The 26,318-nt window shown below is 36.6% G+C and overlaps 1 long non-coding RNA gene across 1 annotated transcript; it reads left to right on the top strand.

The window, feature by feature from the left end:
• The first annotated feature begins 970 nt into the window (after positions 1 to 970).
• On the top strand, positions 971 to 25,347 carry LOC132303371 (uncharacterized). The gene is made up of 3 exons (XR_009481184.1): positions 971 to 1,869; positions 22,249 to 22,608; positions 22,773 to 25,347. It is a non-coding gene; the product is annotated as an uncharacterized LOC132303371 (long non-coding RNA).
• Positions 25,348 to 26,318: the final 971 nt, after the last annotated feature.

Genomic DNA, 26,318 nt, shown 5'->3' with positions numbered 1-26,318 from the left:
GATATATAATAAAATTTAATACTATAATGCTTTGCAATACAGACAACATTTCATAAAATAAAACTACACACTTCAAATGTTATAAAATCATATTTTTGTTTGGTATTTGTTTGTACTAGTGACGAAATTATATTTATCAAATTAGTTACCTAAAAAAATGAACCTCTGCTCCTAACATAATTTTAAAAGTTACAATTTATAACTTCACTTAAACTGGTATAAATAAAATTATAATTTTAAAAGTTATAAGTGGTAGAGAAACAATCCTAAACACCCACTAATTATACTATAACTAGAATATTAGATATAAAATTTAGATTCAAACATTTCATATACAGTATAGATATATATATATATTTAAACAAAATTTGAAATAAAATGATAAACAGTACAATTTATTATTTTTTTAATAAAATAATTAATTTTAAATTTATAAAAATTCTGTATTAAACACAATAATTTTTTAATTGAATTTAAATTACATTAATTATTATTTAAACTTATAATACAATATAATTAAGCAACTAAATTTTAAACATAGATATACAAAAATAAATTGTATATTAAAAGTATGATCTATTAGTCTTAAAATTTTCTTTGGTAGACTTATTGACATTTCAATGAGAAAAGAAAACTTGATGATAATTTTTTAATGACACTATTTAGCTAGGATCCAGAATTATTTAATTTTTGATAGCCTATGGAACTTAGAAATAAAAAATTACCTGATTTGTAATTTTAAAAAACTTCTTATAAACTCAGAAAATAGAAAACACTTTTCAGATAAGTATAAAAGACTATTTTTTGAAAATAGGCATTTTTATAATTGAATTTTCAAAAAATAATATTTAAAAAGTTGAACCAAAACATAATTTTTTATTTTTTTGAAAAAGAAAATTATTTTCATAATTATTTTCATAATTACAAATAAAGTAAGCCTTCCAAACAGTTCAAACGGAAAGGTAAAGAAAAAGAATTAGAGGCCACAAAAACATATTAACAAAGTTATCTATGGATGGCCGTCTTGGTCGGCCTTTTTTTGTCAGTTTTCCTCTGTTTTATGCTAGTTGCTTGGAGTTTTGGGCCTTGTTTTGTACTCGGATTGTTGGTTTGGTTGAGCTTTTCTCTATTGATTTTGGGTACGTTTCTCTGTTGTCCGATTGGGTTGTTTTGTGGGTTCCTGTTGCTGGTCACGGTTGTGGGTTCTAGAGTTTCCGATCTGGTTGTTTTGTTCTCTCGAATTTCCTATCTAATGATGGGCACGCAACAATTTCTCTGTGTCCAGCATTTCTATTGATTGCAGGAAGCCAAGTCTTGGTGGTCTAGGACTATGACTGTCAATCTTATGGATTCTTGTTCTAGGATTAGTGAGATGGAAAGAGGGCATCAATCGTGGACGGAGACCTTATCGCCGATTTCGTGGTCTGCGGCGGCTACTGTTGAGGGATGGATTTTTTCTGACATTGTAGAAGAATCTGGAAACACACATCCTATGGCTGAGGACGTAGTGGGCTCTTATTGGGCCTCTTTTATTTGGCCGCCAATGGGCTGTCCTAGTAGTAGTGGACCTAGAGTGCTTATTGACGGGCAAAGGGCTGCAGACCTAGATGGGTTAAGAGGACATCAAAAATTTGGGCCAGATTATGGCCAGGTTGCTGGTTGTGTTGGTCCAGTTTCTTAATCCTTTGGAGATGTTGTTCCGGCTGCGATCCCGAATCCTAGTATGGTCCTTGATCTCAGCCTATGACGCCAGTGCCTGTGTAGTATGGTCCTTGATCTCAGCCTATGACGCCAGTGCCTGTGCTACTATTCTATACAGACCGCCATAGGTGGCGCAGGGACAGCTCTACAGTGTCAGTTGGGTCACAGGTAATTTTCAGAATGCTAATTTACGTATTCTTGTTTAGAATTGTAAAGGTTTGGGTAACCCTGCGACTGTAAAACAACTTAAATCTCTCCATCGATTATAGTCTCCGGATATTTTGGCGGTGTTGGAAACTAAGAATCATAGAAATAGAATTGCTCGTATTCAGAAAGTTCTTGGGTGCAAGTGTGATACCCCTCGATTCTAGAGTCACGGATGATCAAGTTCGAGCACAAATCTGAAGGATACCAAATAATTAATACGTAATTGAATACAGAATACAAAAATGAATTAAGGAAATAATTAATAAAGCTGAAAGAATTCTAAACTAAAAATCCTCAAAATAATATAATTAAAATCCAATAATCCAAAACCTCCATTAATGAAACAACTCAGGAATCCATCTAGTGGACCCCTAATAAAATTCCAAACTAAAAAGAAAACAATTGAAACAAAATCTAAAGCAAAACATGGAAAACAGTCCTACATAGTCGGAGGAATGAGTGACTGTATCTGTTTAACATAATCAAGCTCTAAGCCTGGAACTGACGAACATCTGAAAAACAAGAGAGTGGGTTAGGCCCACATGCAAGTTCTATCCTACTACAATCCATATAGAAACCCGATACGCAGATACATTCTAGATAACTCACAATAACTAAAGTAGTCTATATATGTATGAGTACACACTATAGGACGCTCACTAGCCCAATAGGTCTGTCTCAGCCTGAGTAGAGATATTATGCAAATCGCACATAACGTGGTCATGTGTACCTAGACCTACCAAGGAACAACAACTATGTCCAGTTATCCATCCTAGGCGATATACGCACCCTCACTATGATTCTAAGACTTAAGCTCATATCACAGCACCATAATTATAGATATATAAAGTTCGTATAAGCCTAATATAAAATATCATCCATCTGATACAGTAGCCTGACATATGTACAAAAATCCATCCAGAAACCAAAGTATGTCATTCAATGGTTTGTTGACCTGACACCAATATGAGTAGGACTTAATCTTTATGGTTAATCCATACCTCAATTCAGATTAGGTAGGACTTAGTGTTTAAACTAATCCATCCCTAGTATGCCACTGTCCCATACCAGTGCATACAATCCTCCAAATAGTATAAATGATAAAATAATAATAAATACTCATCAATCATACTCTAAAACATGCATAAATAAAGTTTAATACATATATGACCATATTAAGCATTCATTATAAGACCTAAAAATCACGTTCCAATCTTGTAAATTGCTAAGATACAGGTAATCATTTAAATCCTCCAAATAATCCATAAATTTATACAGTTTACAACAAATTAATTATCAATTTAATTCAATCTATGCATAGTTAATTGTAGATAATCCACTATACTTACAACACTATTGAAATATGATTAAACATTATTAACTCATATACTAAAGATTTGCTAAGTTTTAGTAAGTAAATAAATCAACAAAACAATATTCAACATGCAGGCTTTTCTTTAACTTCATGTTGCTTCATCCCTTAATACATTAATGTAATAATGTTTCCCAGTATTTTTATAGGTCCATAGTAGTTATTTAAATCAGTTAGTGCAATTTAAAAAGCTTAAGAAAGCCCCAGACAGCCCAAACAGACCATAAAAACACTTTCTGTGTGTTTCAAGGCGAGAGCAGGCTTTCAAAAGTTGAGAGCCTACTCCAAACACATAGGAGCCAGCTCCCCACCCTTGGGAGCCGGCTCTAAGGAGCTAGGAGCCAGCTCCCTCCATGTGGTGGGAGCTGGCTCTGACATTGAGGGAGCTGGCTCCCTCCTTTAGGGAGCCGGCTCTCTCTCCCTTAATAGTCGTAGTTCGATTTTCGTTCGTCTTCTTCGCCTCCGGTGATGTTCAGAGTCTCTGCAATGTTTTTATTAAGCTTTATAGGGTTCAGTTAATGCCTCAGATTATCTACAAACTCGTTGACAACCAGTACGCATCGTTAACAAGAATTAAACACAAACTGAAACAATTTGTTCATTAAAGCAAATTCAGTTAATCAACTCAATAAAACTGTTTACAGTCTGAATTAACATGCATATAAGATATGTTTTAACATTAATTTAAACCCTGGAGCCTACCTAGGCATGCACAGAACACAGGTTTAAGGGAAGGAGTTAGAATAAGAACTTGCCTTTAGGTTTCAGTTCAAAACCTTAAACCGTTTGCTCTAGTAACTCCGGCGACCTTAATTGCTTTCACTGACCCCTGTTGCTCCTGGTTCAACCCACGAGCAAGCGTCAACGATCCTTTCTTGGTTCACTCTTTGTTCGTGGCAAAAACCCCTAACTCTTTCTCTCTGTTTTTCCTCTCAAGCTCTCTTTGTTTCTCTCTACCTCAAGTTACGGGAAAAAGGTTCTAAAACTCTTATAGACACAAAACGATATATATATAGGCTTCTCTCATGACCTAATATTTAACTATACTTAGAGAAGGAAACCGAAACTAAAAATTAAAATAGTAAAACCCTTTCTCTAAGTAGGCTAACCCACGATTTCATAAAACATAAAACCCTAACTTCACATTATAAATAATAACACTTATTAAATCCAATTAATTCATTTAAATAAACTAATAAACCCTTTAAATAATTAAAACTAATTTAATCCAATTAAAGAAAATAAAAATGACAATTAAATTAACAATTAACCTTTAATCCAATTAAAGAAAATAAAAATAAAATTAAATTAACAATTAAACAAACAATTCAATTAAAACAAACAATTAATCAATTAATTAAAATAAATAGGCAACTAAACAAATAAACAAATAAAAATGTAATAAAATAAAACTTAAAATGCCGAGACTATCCTTTTAAAATTTAAGGGTATTACTTTCTTCCCCCTAACAAAAGGAATTCTGTCCTCGGAATTCGCTCTTACCTTATTCCAATATTTCAGGAAACGGTGAGCGAAGGACATCCTCCCATTCCCAAGTAGACACAGCCTCATTGTGGTGACTTCATTGAACATGCACCAAAGGAATAACCTTATTACGAAGAGTTTGATCCCAACGGTCGACAATAAGACACGGTGGCTCCAAATATGTTGCATCCGGCTGCAACTCAATCTCCCCAACATCGATATGCTGATATCGATCCTCATCTCGTAGAAATTTTCGCAACATGGAAACATGGAACACATTGTGTACGCGATCCAAATTATCCAGAAATGCCAACCGATAAGCGACAGCTCCAACGCGATCCGTAATCATGAATGGACCAACAAACCGTGGGGACAGCTTCCCTTTCTTCCCAAAGCGCATTACTCCTTTCATAGGAGATACTTTGAGTAGAACCTGATCCCCAACCTGAAACTCCAAAGCACGAGTGCGACGATCGGTATAACTCTTCTGCCAACTCTGGGTAGTGCGCATGCGATCCCGAATACGAGTAATCTTTTTAGAACTATCCTTAATAAACTCAAGACCTAAAAATCTGCTCTCTCCAACCTCCATCCAACAAATAGGAGATCGACACAGTCGGCCATATAATGCCTCAAACAGTACCATACCAATAGTCTTCTCGAAACTATTGTTATATGCAAACTCCACAAGTGAAAAATAATTCTCCCAGTGGCCCTTGAAATCAAGAACATACGAACGAAGCATATCCTCCATGATTTGATTAACTCTTTCAGTCTGTCCATCAGTTTGAGGATGATAAGCAATGCTAAGATGTAACTCTGTACCCAAAGCCTGCTGAAAAATCTTCCAAAATCCTGACACAAAGCTCGAATCGCTGTCCGATATAATAGACAACGGAATGCCATGTAACTTCATAATTTCTGAAATGTAAAGTCTCACCAACTGCTCCGAAGTGAAGTCAGTGCGAATAGGTAAGAAATGAGCTGATTTAGTCAATCTACCAACGATGACCCAAATGGAATTGTGTTCCTTAAAAGAATTAGGCAATCCCTTCACGAAATCCATAAATGTGCTCTCCTATTTCCACTCTGGTATCGGTAGTGGCTGTAGAGCTCCTGGTGGCCTCTGATGATCAATCTTGACCATCTGACAAGTACTACATCGAGAGACAAAAATAGCAATGTCTTTTCTTATACCTGCCCATAAAAATTGCCACTTCATATCCTGATACATTTTGTTTCCTCCTGGATGAACAGAAAACTCAGAGTGGTGAGTCTCAGTCATCACATCCTTCCCCAAATCGTCCGCAGAAGGTACTACTAAACGTCCCTTGTACCTCAAACCTCCATCAGTCCCAACATAGTAAAATGGGACCTCCCCAGAAGTGATCTTTGTAACTTTGTCAATGCACTGCTGATCCGTGAGTTACACCTTCAAAACTTTGTGAATAATAGAAGGTGTAACTACCATGCAAGCTATGAAAGCATCCGACAACTCATCCACCGTCTTTAAAGCATTCCACTCAGTGGTGAATAAAGTAGAAAGACTAGTTGCGGGTCGGGGACTTAGTGCATCTGCCACCACATTCGCTTTCCCTGGATGGTACTGTATAGAGAAAAGATAGTCTTTCACAAACTCCAACCATCAGCGCTGTCTCATATTCAACTCTCGCTGAGTGAACAAATACTGTAGACTCTTATGATCACTAAATAACCTGAAGGATTCTCCCAACAGATAATGCCTCCAAATGCGTAAAGCAAAAACCACAACAGCTAACTCCAAATCATGTGTTGGATAATTAAGCTTATGAGGCTTAAGCTTTTGAGATCTATATGAAATCGGTCGCTCTTCTTACACCAAAACACATCCAAGACCTTACAAAGAAGCATCTGTACAGATTAGATACTCAATCTCGCTCTGTGGAGTAAACAGAACCGATGCAGAAGTCAACTTGCGCTTTAGCTCATCAAAAGGTTTCTGACAGTGTTCATCCCACACGAACCGTACACCCTTTTTAATCAGGTGAGTGAGTGGTCCCGCTATCTTTGAGAACCCCTGGATGAATCTACAATAATATCTGGCCAATCCGAGGAAACTCCGAATCTCAATAGGTGAAGTAGGCTGTCCCCACTCAACCGCTGCTGAAACCTTGGCTAGATCTACCGCTATTCTCCTTTTTGACACCACGTGACCTAGAAACTTCACTTTCCACTGCCAAAATTCACACTTCTCGAACTTAGCATATAACTGGTGCTCACGAAGCATCTGCAACACTGTGCGAAGATGTCTGGCATGATCGTCCTCTGACTTAGAATAAGGCAAAATATCATCAATTAAGATGATGACAAATGGATCCAAGTAAGCCTTGAACACTCTGTTCATTAAATCCATGAAGATTGCTAGTGCATTAGTCAATCCGAAAGGCATGACCCGAAACTCATAAGAACCATATCTAGTGAGAAACGCTGTCCTTAGAACGTCTTGCTCCCTAACCTGAAGTTGATGATATCCATAATGCAGATCAATCTTAGAGAAGTATGTAACTCCCTTCAACTGATCAAAAAGATTATCAATCCTGGCAAAGGGTACTTGTTACGAATAGTAACCTTATTCAACTCCCTGTAATCTATACACAGGCGAAGCGAATCATCATTTCTTCTTCACAAACAAAACTAGTGCTCCTTAGGGTGAAGTACTCCTACGAATAAAACCCTGGCTGAGTAATTATTGAATCTGATCCCTCAGTTCTCTCATCTCCACTAGTGCCATCCTGTATGGTGCCCTAGCAATAGGCGTAGTGCCTAGAGCCAAGTCAATCACGAAGTCTATCTCGCGACTAGGTGGCAACCCTAGAATCTCCTGAAAAACATCTGGAAAGTCCTGTACAATTGGTATGCTATCCAATGACACAGTAATCCCCTCCTCTGTTTCCTCTTCCATATGGAATAAATTAGTGCTAGTGACCCCGTTAGAATGTGGCATAGTGACGACGTACATATCCTGACCAGGTATAGTAAAGACAACAGACCTATCATAACGATTAACTTGGGCATGGTAGTGAGATAACCAATCCATCCCAAGTATCACATCATAAATGTGCATGTCCAGGACCAATGGATTGGCTAGAAATCCGAGTCTACCAATATCTAATGTCACAGGCCCATCACTCTCATGTAAAATGGCTGTATTGCCTAAACGTGTAGAAATACCCTGAGGTCTATTGCATACCCGCGTTGTCATCCCCGATAAAGCAACAAAAGATCTAGATACAAATGAGTGCGTAGCACCCGTATCAAATAAAACATGACCCAATGATTCATGAATAAGATACATACCTTCAACAGCCTAAGGTGCCAAAATATCCTACGGCATGGGGTTGAAACCCTGTCGTAGTGCAACTGCTGTGGTACCTGTCCCTGAGGCTGTGGCAGTGCCGGTAATATCGGATATGTCTGTCCCTGAATCCGTGGAACCTAAGCAGCGGGTAAAGGTACCGATGCCCTCTGTCCCTGCTGCACATGCTGTTCCTGTCCTTGTCCTGCTTTAGGACATTGCCTGGAAGTATGACCATACTCTCCACAAGTGTAGCAACTACCCTGGAAAGTGCCAAATGGCCTCCTCTGTTGGTTAGCCTATAGCTGAACCTGTCCTGCCTGTGGTCCCCCATTTTGCTGCCTTTGAATAGGTGCCTCATCCCTATGAGCATCAGAACCATCATTGTGCTTCTTCCAAGACTGTTGTTCCTGAAATTTGCCCTTGTCATTGTATCGGTGTCCATTACCATTCCCTTTTTTAGCTGACTGATTTACAGAGTCCCTATCACCCCGCTTCTCACCCTTAGCCTGTCTGAAGTCTACGGTTAACGGATACTACTGTAGAGCGACGTCTGCCACCTGAGCATAAGTAGTGCAAGCTAGACTACCTATAATAGCTCGCTTAATAGACCATATCAGTCTCTTAACGAAACTATTGTGCGTCTTCTCCTCATTATCCATCTCCTCTGGAGCAAAAAGAGATAAGCATGTAAACTGCTACTCATACTCTGCCACTGTCATGTTTCCCTGTTGCAGATTAAGGAACTCTGTCTTTATAGCTGCCCTAACTACATAACGAAAGTACTTCTCTTCAAAGCGTGCACTAAACTGATCAGAAGTCAATGACATCCTCTTCTCTTCGGTGGTAACTGACTCCTACCACTGTAGTGCATCTCCAACTAGCTTGAAGGTAGTAAATATCTGTTTCTAAACCTCCGTGCACTTAACCAGGCAAATATGTCACTTAATGTCCTGTTTCCACTAGTGAGCTGCTTTCGCATCGGTGGAGCCTGAGAACTCAGGTGGTCTCCCCTTTGTGAAAGAACTCCTAGCCTTTTTCCCAAGTATCAGTCTGAACCTCTGGTGCTGGTATAGGTGCCTGCTGAACCTATGGTTGATTCAAGAGTGCAGCTGTTACCCCTGCTTCTATAGCCCGAGCAATGAGGTCATTGATATAAGGAGGATACTTTGGATCTCCTCCTGGATCCTGAGTCTGCTGAACTTCCTTCTGCTCTTCGTAAAACTGACCATCATCATCCTGAAACCCAAGTAATTGCTATTCTTCCTCCATTTGCTCACGCCGTAGGAGGTCTTGCTGCCTACGTGCCGCTTCCCTTAGCCGCTGATTGTTCCGTTTGGTTTTAGCATTAACTATGTTGTTAACATAGAAAGACAGACATCAGTACGATTTAAATCGAACCGTAAAGGAATACAATGACTCCTAAACTTCAGCTCCAAACAAGAGAAAACGCTACGCGGAAGTCATAAATGATAGAATCCTAGAGACACTGAACCTGGAGTGCTCTGATACTAACTGTGATACCCCTCGATTCTAGAGCCACGGGTGATCAAGTTCGAGCACAGATCCTTGGGATACCAAACAATTAATACGTAATTGAACATGGAATACAAAAATGAATTAAGGAAATAATTAATAAAGCTAAAAGAATTCTAAACTAAAAATCCTCAAAATAATATATTCAAAATCCAATAATTCAAAACCTCCATTAATAAAACAACTCGGGAATCCATCTAGTGGACCCCTAATAAAATCCCAAACTGAAAAGAAAATAACAAAAACAAAATCTAAAGCAAAACATGGAAAGCAGTCCTATGTAGTCAGAGGAATGAGTGACTGTATCTACTCAGCACGATCAAGCTCTAAGCCTGGAACCGACGAACACCTGAAAAATAAGAGAGTGGGTCAGGGCCTGACCCACATGTAAGTTCTATCCTACTATAATCCATATAGAAACCCGATACGCAGATAGCTCACAATAACTAAAGTAGTCCATATATGTATAAGTACACACTATAGGACGCTCACTAGCCCAATAGGTCTGTCTTAGCCTGAATAAAGATACCATACAAATCGCACATAACGTGGTCATGTGTACCTAAACCTACCAGGGAACAACAACTATATCCAGCTATCTATTATAGGCAATATACGTACCCTAACCATGATCCTGAGACTCAAGCTCATATTACGGCACCATAATCATAGATATATAAAGTCCGTATAAGCCTAATACAAAATATCATCCATCTGATATAGTGACCTGACATATGTACAAAAATCCATCCAGAAACCAAAGTATGTCATTTAATGGTTTGTTGACCTGACACCGATATGAGTAGGACTTAATCTTTATGGTTAATCCATACCTCAATCCAAATTATGTAGGACTTAGTGTTTAAACTAATCCATCCCTAGTACGCTACCGTCCCATACCGGTGCATATAATTCTCCAAATAGCATAATTGATAAAACAGTAATAAGTATTCATCAACCATACTTTAAGGCATGCATAAATAAAGTTTAATACATATATGACCATATTAGGCATTCATTATAAGATCTAAAAATCATGTTCCAATCCTGTAAATTGCAAAGATACAGCTAAGCATTTAAATCCTCCAAACAGTCCATAAATTTATACAGTTTAGAACAAATTAATTATTAATTTAATCCAATCCAAGCATAGTTAATTACAAATAATCCACTATACTTACAACAATGTTGAAATATGATTTAACATTATTAACTCATATACTAAAGATTTGCTAAGTTTCAGTAAGTAAATAAATCAACAAAACAATATTCAACATGCAGGCTAGTCTGTAACTTCATGTTGTTCCATCCCTTAATACATTAATGTAATAATGCTTCCTAGTATTTTTATAGGTCCATAGTAGTTATTTAAATCAGTTAGTGCAATTTAAACAACTTAAGAAAACCCCAGACATCCCAAACAGACCATAAAAACACTTTCTGTGCGTTTCAGGGCGAGAGCAGGCTCTCAAAAGTTAAGAGCTTGCTCCAAACACATGGGAGCCGGCTTCACACCCTTGGGAGCTGGCTCTAAGGAGCTGGGATCCGGCTCCTTCCATGTGGGAGTCGGCTCTGACATTGGGGGAGCTGGCTTCTTCCTTTAGGGAGCCGGCTATTTCTCCCTTAAGAGCCGTAGTCTAATTTTCGTTCGTCTTCTTCGCCTTCGGCGATGTTCAGAGCTTCTGTAATGCTTTTATTAAGCTTTCTAGAATTCGGTTAATGTCCCAGATTATCCAGAAACTCATTGACAACCAGTACGCATCGTTAACAAGAATTAAACACAAACTGAAACAATTTGTTCATTAAAGCAAATTCAGTTAATTAATTCAATAAAATTCTTTATAGTCTGAATTAACATGCATATAAGATATGTTACATAGGCATGCACATAACATAGATTTAAGGGAACGAGTTAGAATAAGAACTTACCTTTAGGTTTCAGTTCAAAATCTTAAACCGTTTGCTCTAGTAACTTCGGTGACCTTAATTGCTTTCACCGACCCCTTTTACTTCTGGTTCAACCCACGAGCAAGTGTCAACTATCCCTCCTTAGTTCAGTCTTTGTTCATGGCAAAAACCCCTAACTCTTTCTCTCTGTTTTTCATTTCAAGCCCTCTCTATTTCTCTCTATCTCCAGTTACGGGACAAGGGTTCTAAAACCCTTGTAGACATAAAACGATATATATATAGGCTTCTCTCATAACCTAATATTTAATTATACTTAGAGAAAGAAACTGAAACTAAAAATTAAAATAGTAAAACCCTTTATCTAAGTCGGCTAACCCACGATGTCATAAAACATAAAACCCTAACTTCACATTACAAATAATAACACTTATTAAATCCAATTAATTCATTTAAATAAACTAATAAACCTTTTAAAAAATTAAAACTAATTTAATCCAATTAAAGAAAATAAAAAGACAATTAAATTAACAATTAAACTTTAATCCAATTAAAGAAAATAAAAATACAATTAAATTAACAATTAAACAAACAATTCAATTAAAACAAACAAACAATCAATTAATTAAAATAAACAGGCAACTAAGCACATAAATAAATAAAAATACAATAAAATAAAACTTAAAATGCCGAGACTATCCTTTTAAAATTTAGGGGTATTACAACAAGCACTAGAGAGTGTCAGATTCGATTGGGCGCTCGGGAAGGATGGTGCTTTGGTGGAAGGATTGGGTTTAATTGCAAGTGAAGGAATCAAATGAGTTTCACATCACTGATGTGTCAGTTTAATTACCACTCGTAATAGTACGAATATTTATAGGATAGGACTATATAGAGGGTGTCGATCCTACAGGGAGATGAGTGTTCTTTACTTTGTTTCTAACTAATCCAATTTATTTCTTGATTTACAGGTAACTGATTGAATTGATTGATTGGTTGTCACGAACATAAAATAAAATAAAACTGAATTTAAACTAAAGAGATCAGAGAAAGAAAAGTGTTAGGGCTTTGACTTCACCACGAACTTCGGACTATGGTTAACTATTCAACTCTGGGGTTTTAACAATTTATATTTCAAATGAATTGAACTCAATCACATTCGTTTAATTCGGTTTTAAAGAAAAATGTTTTATAAATTTCAATTAACTATAACCTATCTGCGGTTAGCATAGACTATCCACCTACTTACTTTAACTAATTTTGCAAACAATCCATCTTTCCTAAGTATAGACTATGAAAACATTCATTTATAAAAAGCATTGGAACACCATTACATGATATTCATTCTTATGTCCTGCAGGGCTTCGCTAGATACCATCCAACAAGAATGGAGTGAGAATAGTCTAAGAACAGTTATATCTAAGACAAGGTAATAACTTTTCATAAACTATTAAAACTTTTGAAAAAAATTTTGAAATCTAATTGAGTTGTCTCAATTGCTCATAATCTTGTAATAAAAAATATAATATATTAAAAATATCCTAGAAACAATCAAACCATAGTACTTAGATCGAGTAACATCAGTGCCCTAAGAGAGGAATTAGCTACTCATGATGATGCAGAATATCATCTATGTTGTTGTGGTCTTCATCGTCATAGACTACCAAAACTCCTTTTGGATCTTCTTCTTCAAAAGCCTAAAAGCCGCCGTGAGAAAGAGATGAATAAGATAATGGATTGATGGATGAATTCCTTAATGTGTCTTCTCTTCTTCTTTTATAGGGGAAAACAAGTCCTAATCCCCTTTGAATTGGTTTTACAGCTTTTGGTAACAAATGGGCCCATAAGGAAACAAAGAGAGATGATTTAAAGTAATTCCCGTATGTATTTTTAACCTCCAGGATGCCAGAGCTCGAGCTTTGGAGTTAGTGCTCGAGCTTAACTTGTCAGCAACTTGTTCTGACGTTGTAACGCGATTTTGACATATTTAGAGCACAAATCTCAAGATGGATATTAGCAACAAAAACATTGGGCTTTGAGTCTTCTTTCCAGAGCCACTGAGTTTACTTAATTTGGAATTTTGAGTCAAAAGTTATGCCTAAAATACTGAAGTAGGTCTAGAGTTTTCAACAATGCTCGAGCCCTGAGTCGTTGTGCTCGAGCTTTCTGAGTTGGGCTCGAGCTTCGAAGCTTGGGCTCGAGCTCTGGGAGCAAAATTTGTTCAAAATGTCTTTTATTGATGGTTCTCGATCCCTCCTTCATGGTGCTCGATCCTAAGGTGTTGGGCTCGAGCTCTTGAGCTATGGGCTCGAGCTTCTTGAATATGTGCTCGATCTCATGTTGCTTAGCACAAGGTCTTGGGACTTAACTCAACTTTTCACATTCCGATACATCATGTGCTCGAGCTCTTAGGCGAAGGCTCGAGCACCCTATGGTTGGGTTCGAGCTCTGGAGTTCAAAACTCGAGCTTTCTTGCCTTGGTGGAATTTCTTGTTTTTATTTGTTATGCTCGAGCCAAAGAATTGAGGCTCGAGCTTCTGAAGTTGAACTCTTCCAAAATTCACCATTTTGACTCCCGGCTTGCTTCGGATAACCTGCAACAACGCGGTAAACTTCATTATTATTCTTTTCATCATAAAAGCCTGGTTTTAACTGCTTCTTTGGGAAAACACCTGAAAACATAAAATAAACATAAATCAGTATAAAATAGGATAGATGCATCACTTTAGGTCTTAACATATGCATATTTTGGGGCTCGAATATACAATATTCAGCACTCATCACGCCCACAAACTTACATATTGCTAGTCCCTTAGCAATATTGAACTAAAAAGCCGCTTTCGTGGGAATCATGGTTGCATTTAGCTTATGCAACAAGCCTTTAAACCCTTAAGTTACCTCTAGTAGACGAGTTGTAGTCTCGTGAAGGTTTCCAGTGATGGTACCCACAAACATCTCAAATCAATTCCTTAATTGCATGGTACACTCATTTAGACTTGTTTTCATATCATAATGTCCCAGCAATGCATCAATCAGTCCACTACAACAAGTATAAAGAACTATCTTAAATAGGAAAAATCTCCAACTCTTAAAAACATTTCAGCAGCTATGGTCCCCATATGTCAGTTTAATCACATGTTTAATAATCTCGATCCTCAAAATCCTTTTTAATAGTGAACTTACAATTTTAAACATGTGGTTTACTATCCATAGTTATATCTAACTTATGCTATCCTTCAATTCACAAGTAAACCTTTCAAATTCTGATCCATAAAGTATTTTTTCTAATTTTCTACAGTTATGCATTTATTTCATTCATCACTTTATTTTTTTAACTTTTTTTTTTTTTGAAAGGGTACTATGTAATGCTCAGGTCTATTAAGCTTTCTAAATCACTCATGTAATGAGTTTTCAGCCAATGACTCCCAAACCAGATGGATTTAGGGCATTAGGTGTTAAAACAACCCTATGGACCTAATTGCTCAAGTAATCTAGGCAACCTAAACTTCTTATGTAACAAACTTTCAGCCAATGACTCCCAAATCAGATGGTTTTAGGGCATTAGGTGTTAAAACACCTCTTATGACTTAATTGCTCAAGCCATTTAGGTACAGACCCATTCCCTTTTTTTTTTTTTTTTTTCTCTTTTTTCATTTGTTTCTTTCACATTGGTGAATAACCTTTTTTTTTTTTTTTTTTCATTGCATATATACCATTTTTTTTTTCTTTCTAATTCACCTGCTCATTTCAATTTAACACAAATCAGAATAAGATTTCAAGTTTATACCCCCACATAATGCATGTAAGTGTGAACATGTGCAAAGTGAAGTATTCTAGGAATTAGAATCATCAAATTGTAACTACCCTGACAAAGTGGACCACAGGCCACCAACTGATATAAAAAATTTTCAAAAATCCCTATTTAGCATGAATTTGGCATACAGGCCATCTTTAACCAATATCACACTGCATTTGGACATCACAACAATCAACATACTCAAAATCATACTTAAACAGTTAAAATTCATTCCCTTATGCATGTCATATCATCAACAAAAATTTAAAGGACACTACCTTACCCCCAAACTTAAGATTCATATTGTCCTCAATGTGTGAAAACAGATGAAAAGTTAGAAATATATTACCAAACACGCAGAACCAGCAAAGGTCATGAATTATAGCATAGAAGGGCAAAAATAGGTTTCTCACTCCCAAACTTAGTCCTTAGTACCTGATAAAACAATCACACTTCAACACACATCAAAGTACCAATTATATGGAGTAAAACAGATATATATATCATTATGCACAAGTCAAAATTTTATTTTATTTTTTTATTTATTTATTTTTTAATAAAAAACTAACCTAAACTAACCTAATCTAAAGATAAAAGAAAAATACACAAATAAACTAAAAACCTAGAAAACAAAATAAAATGAAGAAAAAGAAAAATAAAACAAATCAAACCAAACTAAACTAAAGTAAAAACCTACAAGTGTTTAGTTTAACGTCGATAGCTTGGCAGCATGCTAAGTTTAACATTGATAGCTTGACATTAGGTCACTCCCTAGCTTGTATCCAATAACTCAACTACCTCATTTATCCCAAAACCAATCCTTTGGGTGATTATGAAATTCAAAACAGGTGGAACCAGTGTGGTTCTATCAAGACCCAAAAAAGAATACTTAAGCTTATCCGGTGGTGGTTTAAGCTTGAGAAGACTTACAAAAAGGACAAGGAGGACTCGAAATTAAAGGAGGATGATTTTTTGTTGGAAAGATGGTGACTGAATCCTCATCCATGACATCAATAAAGAAGCACTCATCTTTCTCTGAGGAATATGGAGTGGCATTGAAGATGTTTAATTTGAGTTTTATGTTCCCAAAAGAAATATCCATAGCCCTAGTCCTACAGTTAATGTTGGCATTTGTTGTAGCCAAGAATGGACGACCGAGGATCACGAGAGTATATTGATTGGGATCGTGAACAGGTTCTGTATCCAGGACAAGAAAGTCAACTACAAAATAAAACTTATCCACTTTAATGAGAACATCTTTAATGATCCCATGTGGTTGCTTCATAGATCGATTAGCAAGTTGCAACACCATTGACCTGGGTTTAAGCTATCCCAAGCCTAATTGCTCATACACCGAGTAAAGAAGAAGATTAACACTCGCTCCAAGATCAAGAAGTGCTCGGTCTATCACATTGTTTCCAATGGTGCACGAAATGGTTGGAGCACCACGATTTTTGAACTTAGGAGGAGTGCTATGCTGAATGATTGCACTAACTTGCTCAGTGAGATAGATTTTCTTAGAGACTTGGCTTTTTGACTTTCTCTTTTAAGTGTACAAGTCTTTTAGAAATTTAGCATAGGCAGGGATTTGATTGATAACATATAGGAGAGGAATATTGACTTTTACCTGTTTGAAGACATCCATCATGTCTTAGATTTTTTTTCCTTGCTTACAAAGTAAGAGGGTCCCTTGAGACGTTCAGAAAAAGGTGTTCTTGGCTCATAAGTTGTCTCAAGGTTAGGAGTAAATGAAGAAGTGACTCACCTTCAACTCCTTTGAGCTTGATAGAGTAGGATATGAGGGAACATATGTGGGATGTGGATTTGGAATAACAGGACTAATGGGAATCCTATGCCTCTCTTTTTCTACCTCTTGTTCCTCAACTTGATTGTCAATGACATTTCCACTCCTCAAAGTAGTGATGGCATTAACTTACTCATGACGAGTACTTGAAGGATTAATCTCATCAATCTTGTAAGTTTGCTTGTTTGGATTTGCTATTGGCTGACTTGGCAGAGTTCTTTCCTCTATACGAGATAGAGCAGTTGTTATTTTCTCAACTTGAACCTCTAGCTTGTTTATAGATTGGGAATGTGAGTGTACCAATTGAGTGGTGGAACTAAAGTTGCTAAGTGCAGCCATTACATTCTCTACAAATACAAACGAGATCTTAGGAGGAGGAGGATCTGGATTAGCTTGGTTCCTAAATTGAGGAGGATAGTAGATAAAAGAAGATTGATTAAAAGGATTATTTTGTAGAGGATTGGATGAATTATGGTGTTACCCCTGAGATTGGGGAACAATATTGCCTTGGCTTTGATTCTGCCATGATATACTGGAATGATCTTTCCAGCCAAGGTTATATGTATTGGAATTTAGATTGTAACCTGAACTAGAGAATGCAGCATTGGTTTGTGCTTGTGGATTTTCAAAAGATTGACCCATAAGAGGATAATTGTCAGCATAATAGGATGGACTAGCACAAACAGAACACACCTCCTTTGGCAAAGAAGAATGATGAGATGAACTAAGAGCACTGACAGCTAACAATACTTGGTCAAACTTTCGATTCAACAATTCCATTTGAGTGGCAACCTCTCTAGATTTTTATGATTCATACAAAATTTCAACTTGAAGGATACCAGGAGTGGACCTAGACCTAGAGGAAGAAGCATGTTGAACATTATTTTCACTTAGGGCCTCAAACAGTTCCCAAGCGTCATCTGGGCTCTTATATAGGAAACCACCATTACTAGAAGCATCTACCATGTTCCTATGTGGATAATCTAATCCATCATAGAAGATTTGCAGCAAATGCCATTTAGCAATATTATAGTATAGACACTTTCTCAGAATATTGTATCTCTCCCTAGTATCATGAAGTTGTTCATCCAGGATTTGGGAGAACGCCATGATCTCTTTTCTCATTTTTGTGGTTTTACCCACAATGTAGTATTTTTTTTAAGAACTCTTGTTGTAACTTGTCCCATGTGCTTATTAAATTATGAGGTAGGGAGTGCAACTAAGTCCTAGCTTTATCCTTGAGAGAAAATTGGAAGAGTCTCATCCTAAAAGCATCATCAGAGAGAGTGGACAACTTGGTAGTGGAACACAATTCTAGAAATTCATCTATGTGTTTATAGGGATCTTCAGTAGCAAACCCATGGAAAGTTGGAAGCATTTGGATCACAGTTGGATTGATCTCAAAGTGGGTTGCATTAGATTATGGAAATTGAAAGCAATAAGGGGATGTATATGAGGTGGGAATGAAGTGATCCCTCAATTGTGATTGTGGTAGAGGAATAGGTGTTTGTGGCACATATGCGCCATTGGGATTATCACCATTATTAGCCATGTTTGATTTATAGAATTCTCCTAACAATTTAAGCTAAGTTCAATGGTAACAAGTAAAAATAAAATTTTCAAGTAAAGAAATAAATTGAAAAGAACTCACAAAAGGTCCTGAAATCGTAGCTTCTTCTCCTTAACTTTCGTCGCCCTTTCTCCTTAATTCTTGTACTTGAAAAGAAAAAGAAATAAGGTGAGATATCAAAAAGTCCTAAAACTATAAATTAAATTAGAATTAATCTCAAACTCAACAAATGGTGACGCAGTCCCCGGCAACGACGCCAAAAATTGATGTGTCAGTTTAATTACCACTCGCAATAGTATGAATCTTTATAGGATAAGACTATATAGAGGGTGTCGATCCCACAGGGAGATGAGTGTTCTTTGCTTTGTTTCTAACTAATCCAATTTATTTCTTGATTTACAGGTAACTGATTGAATTGATTGATTGGTTGTCACGAACATAAAATAAAATTAAACTGAATTTAAACTAAAAGGATCAGAGAGAGAAAAGTCTTAAGGCTTTAACTTCACCACGAACTTTGTACTATAGTTAACTATTCTACTCTGGGGTTTTAACAATTTATATTTCAAATGAATTGAACTCAATAACATTCGTTTAATTCAGTTTTAAAGAAAGATGTTTTATAAATTTCAATTAACTATAACCTATCTACGGTTAGCATGGACTATCCACCTACATACTTTAACTAATTCTGCAAACAATCCATCTTTTCTAAGCATAGACTATGGAAACATTCATTTAAAAAAAGCATTGGAGCACTATTACATGATCTCCATTCTTATGTTCTGCAGGGGTCCACCAGATACCGTCCAACAAGAATGGGGTGAGAATAGTCTAAGAACAATTATATCTAAGATAAGGTAATAACTTTTCAGAAACTATTTAAAACTTTTGAAATCCAATTGAGTTGTCTCAATTGCTCATAATCATGTAATAAAAAATATAATATATTAAAAATATCCCAACGTTAAAACAATCAAACCATAGTACTTAGATCGGGTTACATTAGTGCCCTGAGAGAAGAATTAGCTACTCATGACGATGTAGAATATCATCTGTGTTGTTGTGGTCTTCATCGCCATGGACTGCCAAAACTCTTTTTGAATCTTCTTCTTCAAAACCCTAAAAGCCGCCGTGAGAGAGAGATGAATAAGATGATGGATTAATGGATGAATTCCTTAATGTGTCCTCTTCTTTTATAGCGGAGAACAAGTCCTAATCCCCTTTAGATTGGTTTTACAGCTTTTGGTAACAAATGGGCCCATAAGGAAACAAAGAAAGATGATTTTAAGTAATTCTTGCATGTATTTTTAACCTCCAGGATGCCAGAGCTTGAGCTCTGGAGTCGGGGCTCGAGCTTAACCTGTCAGCAACTTGTTCTGAAGTTGTAACGCAGTTCTGGCACATTTAGAGCACGAATCTCGAGATGGCTATTATAGACAAAAACATCGGGCTTCGAGTCTTCTTTCCAGAGCCGCTAAGTTTGCTCAATATAGAGTTTTGAGTCAAAAGTTATGCCAAAATACTGAAGTAGGTCAGAGTTTTCAGCAATGCTTGAGCCCTTAGTAGTTGTGCTCGAACTTTCTGAGTTGGGCTCGAGCTTTGAAGCTTGGGCTCTAGCTCTGGGAGCAAAATTTGTCCAAAACGTCTTTTTATTGATGGTGCTCGATCCCTCCTTTATGGTATTCGATCCCAAGGTGTTAGGCTCGAGCTCTTGGGCTGTGGGCTCGAGTTTCTTGAATATGTGCTAGGATCCCATGTTGTTTGGCACAAGGTCCTAGGACTTGACTCAACTTTTCACATTCTAATGCATTATGTGCTCAAGCTCTTAGGCAAAGGCTCAAGCACCCTATAGTTGGGCTTGAGGTCTGAAATTCATAGCTCGAGCTTTCTTACCTTGATGGAATTTCTTATTTTTATCTTTTGTGCTCAAGCCATAGAACTGAGGCTTGAGCTTCTTCCAAAATTCACCATTTTGACTCCCGGCTTGCTTCGGATAACCGGCAATGACGCAGTAAATTTCATTATTATTCTTTTCATCATAAAAACCTGGTTTTAACTACTTTTTTGGGAAAACACCTGAGAACAAAAAATAAACATAAATCAGTATAAAACATAATAGATATATCACTTTAGGTCTTGACATATGCGTATTTAGCTACTCGAATATCCAGTATTTAGCGCTCATCAATTACTGGAATGATTCATTCTCCCCACAACCCCCCATGGACATTCAATGTTGTTTATGCTAGCCCTATGGAATGTATTCGTGCTGTCCAATGGAATTATTTGGCGAATCTAGCAAAGTATTGGTCTTCAAAATGGGTGCTCATTGGTGACTTTAATGATATTCTTCACCCTTCTAAAAAATATTGGGGGGGGGGGGGGTGATTAAAGCTGGGTGGCGTCTGTAGAAGTTCCGTTCTTTATTGGAGAACTGTAATTTGTGGGATTTTGGATACATAGGCTATCCTTTTACGTGGAATAATCACCGTTCTGGGTCTACTAATATTCAAGAAAGATTAGATCGAGCTTTGGGAACTACAGAGTGGACCTCGATATTTCTACAGGTTCCCTTATCCCATCTTACAGTGGTTGGGTCAGATCACCATGTGTTAGTATTAAATCTTGATCCAATTGTTCCCAAGGGAAAACGACAGTTTCATTTTGATGCTTAAAGATTCGTGGAAGAACTTTGTACAAGGATCTCGACAGTTTTGCTGGGCTACTAAGTTGAAAGCCTGTAAAAAAGCTTTAGTGGAATGGGCGCATAATGAGCCAAATTTTAAAACTAACATTAGAAAGGCAAAATCTTATTTTAGACCTCTTAAAGAACAGACGGCGATATATAATCATTCATTGGTGCTTCAAGCGGAATCTGATTTATCGCGGTGTTAGCTGGAAGAGGAGATTTATTGGAAACAAAAATCTAGGAATCAGTGGCTTCACCTCGGGGATAAAAATTCATGCTTTTTTCATGCAGTGACCCGTAGAAGAAGAGCTCAGAATAGAATTTCTAGGGTGACGGATGAAGTGGGAGTTTGGCAAGAAGAGGATGATAAAATTCGATCTATTTTTCTGCGCTATTTCCAGCGGTTATTCCAGACTCAGCATCCTCAACAAGTTGACCAATTTTTACAGCATATTTCGTGTCGAGTCTCACCAGAAATGAATCAATCTTTACTGTTGCCATTGACAGAATTGGAAATAAAGGAAGCAGTCTTTGGAATGGAACCGTTGAAAGCTCCTAGACCAGATGGTATGACTCTTCTATTTTATTAGAAATATTGGGAGGTTATTAAGAATGATGTTGTTGCTGCGGTAACTAGTTTTTTCCAAACCGGGTATATACTTTCCTGTTTAAATCATACTAATATTATTCTTATTCCTAAAATTGACTCACCTACTTTAGTTACTCATTATAGGCTTGTTTCTTTCTGTAATGTCACTTATAGAATTATTGCTAAAGTTATGTTTAATCGTTTGAAATATGTGGTTGATTACATTATTAGTGAGTATCAATCTGCATTTGTTGCAGGAAGGCATATTACTGACAATGTTCTTATTTCACATGAGATTCTCCATTATTTGAAAAAATAAAAGGAAGGGTAAGAGGCTTTTTTGGCGCTTAAGCTTGATATAAGTAAAGCATATGATCGTATCGAATGTGACTTCTTATTCAGTATGCTTCGTAAATTGGGAATGAATGACCATTGGGTTAAAATGTTATCCTCATGTCTCTCAATGGTCTCATATTCTTTGGTTTTTAATGGCACTTCAGTGTGGTTTTTCCAGCCATCGCGTGGATTGCGCCAAGGTATCGTACCTCTTCATTTTATGTGCTGAGGCGTTGTCTTTAGCTATATAGAGAGCTTAGCAGGTGAAACTTATCTCCGAGGTGAGAATCTTTCGAGGTGCTCCATCTATTTCTCACTTTTTTGTTTTTTTGTTTTTTGTTTTTTGTTTTTTTTTTTTTTTTTTTTGTTTTTTTTGTTTTTTTTTTGTTTTTGTTTTTGTTTTTGTTTTTTTTTTTTGGCGGATGACTCTGTTGTTTTTTGTCAGGTATTTGCGTCGGAGATTGGATCTTTAAAGCGTATTCTTTTAGCTTATGAGTTGGCTTCGGGACAGAAGGTGAACTTTGAAAACTCTGCTATTTTTTTCTCTAAGAACGCGCCTTTGCAGTTACGGCATGCCTTGAGTCAAACATTGGATCTATCTAAGGAAGGGTTTCAGTCGAAGTATCGTGGAATGCCTACTATAATTGGAATGCCTGCGATAATTGGTTGGTTTAAATATGATGTGTTTAAGTTTTTGCTTCAACGAATAAAGGATCGCTTGGCTTCTTGGAAGCAACTTACACTCTCAGATGGTGGCAAGGAAGTTTTAATACAAGCTGTTTTGAATGATCTTCCAACCTAATTATATATGCTTTTCACCTTCCTCGTCATTTATGTATGGAATTATTGCAACAGGTATGCTCTTTTTGGTGGTGAAAATTTGGTAAAGATAAAGTAATACATTGGGCTCCTTGGGATTTATTATGTAAAAGCACAAAAGAGGGTGGATTGGGATTTCGAGACCTAGAAGCTTTTAAATAGGCGTTGTTGGCAAAGCACGCTTGGAATTGCCAAATTTCTAAACGTGGAGTGGCTTATCAGTTATTCAAAGTGCGATATTTTCCATCATGTTCCTTTGTGGATGCAGGTCTTGGATTGAATCCATCCTGGATTAGCGTAGTAGTCAGCGCAGGAGTTGTTGAGGAATGGTTTGCAATGGGTGATTAGCAATGGGATATCTATTCACATTTGGAATGATAAATGGGTGTCAGGTTTTTCCAAGCCTTTTGAAAAGCAGAGGGGTGGGTCAACTTTTAAGTTGGTTGTTGAGCTTATTGATGAGGATAATAATCAGTGGCGTATGAAAGTACTGTGGCAATTATTTTCTTCTGTTGAGATTAACCGTATATCTCAGATCTCTTTATATAATGGGCCAGTGGAGGATGTTCAAATATGGAATAGTGATGCCTCAGGCCATTTTTTTGTTAAGTCGGCCTACCAATTGGCTATCTCTCTTTATTGCCCGAATTTGCAGGTCGAGAGGCGGTAGGAAGGGCCAAGGGTGTTTAGACAATTTTGGAGTCAGTTGTGGAGCTTCTAACGTTAAGCATTTTATTTAGAAATGTTGCTATAGTACTAACCCTATAGGGGTTGAGTTAGTTTGAAGAGATTGCTTGCAGGATCCGGTGCGCCCGAGATGTGGGTTGGCGGTTGAGGATATTCTTCACATTTTTTTCTGGTGCGCTCACTCCGTCCAGGTATGGAAACTCATTCCTTTTCGCTGGGATTTTTCTCAGCATTCTTCTTTGTCTTTTATTGGTTGGTGGGAGAGTGTTTTGAGAGCTTATTTGATTTCCATGAAAAATAACAGGGTAGTGGGAGGGTTGGCTGCTTTTAGTTTGTGGATCATTTGGAAGGCTAGAAATAAAATGGTGTTTGAAAAGGAAGTTTGGGATCCTTTGGTGGTGGCTAATCTAAGCAATGGATCGGATGTGGGAATTTCTACGTGTGTAGAAAAAATGCTAGTCGTTTGATTTTTCTAGAAGTTGTTTTGTGTCCTCTGATCGTTGGATACACCCGTCACCTAGTCTAATTAAATGTAGCGTGGATGCTAGTTTTAAAAATGCCTCATTATTAGGCGGTGGAGGGGTAGTTGTTCGGAGATCTTATGGATTTGTTCTTTAAGTAGTGATTTTTAAACCAGTCTCTTCCTTGTTTGTGCCAAGTTGAGGCTTTTGCATTTTCTCGTGCTGTGTATTGGGCCAAATTTTTTAACTTTCATGATGTCTGCTTTGAAACAGATGCTAAAGTGGTGGTGGAAGCTATTGCGGGTGTGCGATATGGTGATGGTGAGTGCTTACCTTTGGTGTCTGAGCTTCGGAAGGAGTTGCACGCTTGCTCTTCTTTTTCTTTAGCACATGTTCCAAGGGGAGGTAATAAGGTGGCCCATGCTTTAGCTGGTCTCTCGAGGGTTGACATGGAGGGGGATCTGGTGCTCTATTTGATCCCACCTTTCATCTCTCAGCTTTTGGTAGTTGATGTTGCGGGTTTAGTGTGAGAGTTTGTTTGTTTTTGTGTAGTTGTTGTCAAAAAAAAAAAAAAAAATAATAAAAAAATTAAAAAATAACTTGTCTCCTATTCACACTACCTTTTTCTCACATCATATTCGTTGATCGAAAAGAAATGGGTGACAAATTCACATGTCAGTGTTGGTGTGTCCCATTGACTCTTTAGAATGAGAAATTATTAAATAGACGTGATCTATTTGACATTTGGTGAACTAATTCAATGTAAACCCTCCCATCATGAAACTTTGTAATTTATTAATGCACTCTTATGAGACCATCTTCTTAATCCAAGAATCTGTATTTAATTGGTTCACCAAGTGTTAATGGTCTAGAACCATCTAATAATTTCTCAAATAGATAAGGTCAATTCAATTGACCAGAGAGTTTATCTAATCTACACTGATCAGCCATTTTATTTAAAGTTAAATTTATGTAAATTGTCCGTTCAACTATTATTTTTTTGTAAATAACTTTTAAATTAAAAATTATCTCCTAAAATATTAATTTGTTACAAATTCATTACAAAGACTATTTTTTCCGTTTTCATTATATTTATCACTTATTATTAAATTATTTTTATTATCTTTTTCTTATGTAAATATTAATTATATTATTTATCTTAATTTTATTATTAGTATCAAAATTAGTACATTCTACCACAAATAATATAAACATACGAACAATATATATAAGTTGCACATCAGAATTCAGTGCCTCCTCGATTTGCAAATTTAGCGAAAAAGCAGCTTGAAGACCACATTGCATCCCGGCAATTGTAAGTAACAGACAACCTAATGTACATTTTTGATCCAATGTGAGCTATTGCACTATAGTATAGGCTGATTGACCTGAAAAGGAAATGGTTACTATAAAAATTGAACAGATCTACTAATCAAAACCTCAAGAGTGCTACAACTCACAATTCTTACAAAACTGCACAATCATACTATTTTTGGAGCAAAGGTAAGCTAGCCAAATTACATGTCATATAGAATATATATATATATATATATATATATATATAAATCAACAAGATGGAAAATCATACTGTATAACTATATGTGGTTATTCATATATATATATATAATAAAAATTTCATATATCTTTTTCTCAAAGGCATCAAAATAGTCGTTGCTCAAAGGCATCACCCCATGGTTACTGAAACCATATCTTATAGCCACCGTGTCCACAAATAATCACTATACATACTACTACAAATACCCTTGGATCTTATCAGTCATTGGACCATTTCTTTTTATCCCATCGGAATCAAAGATTTGCAGTTGTATTTTTTCTTTCTTTTTCTTTCTTTTATTTTATTTATTTATTTTTTTTTCCTGAATGGTGTGTTTTTGATTTAAATAAAGAAAAAGGAATACAATTACAAAGAGGAGATAAATTCTCCAGCAAAAAGAAGAATAAATGGACTAAGTCCATTTACAAAGCACAGCAAAATAAACCTAAACAGACTAAACAGCCCATTA

This window comes from Cornus florida, unplaced genomic scaffold (genome assembly GCF_030987335.1).
Source record: "Cornus florida cultivar Cherokee Brave unplaced genomic scaffold, ASM3098733v1 CherokeeBrave_3.0.0_Hap2_Chr04, whole genome shotgun sequence".
NCBI lineage: Eukaryota > Viridiplantae > Streptophyta > Magnoliopsida > Cornales > Cornaceae > Cornus > Cornus florida.
The sequence above is the reverse complement of the archived record's forward strand: the minus strand, read 5'-3'. Positions and strand labels throughout refer to the sequence as shown.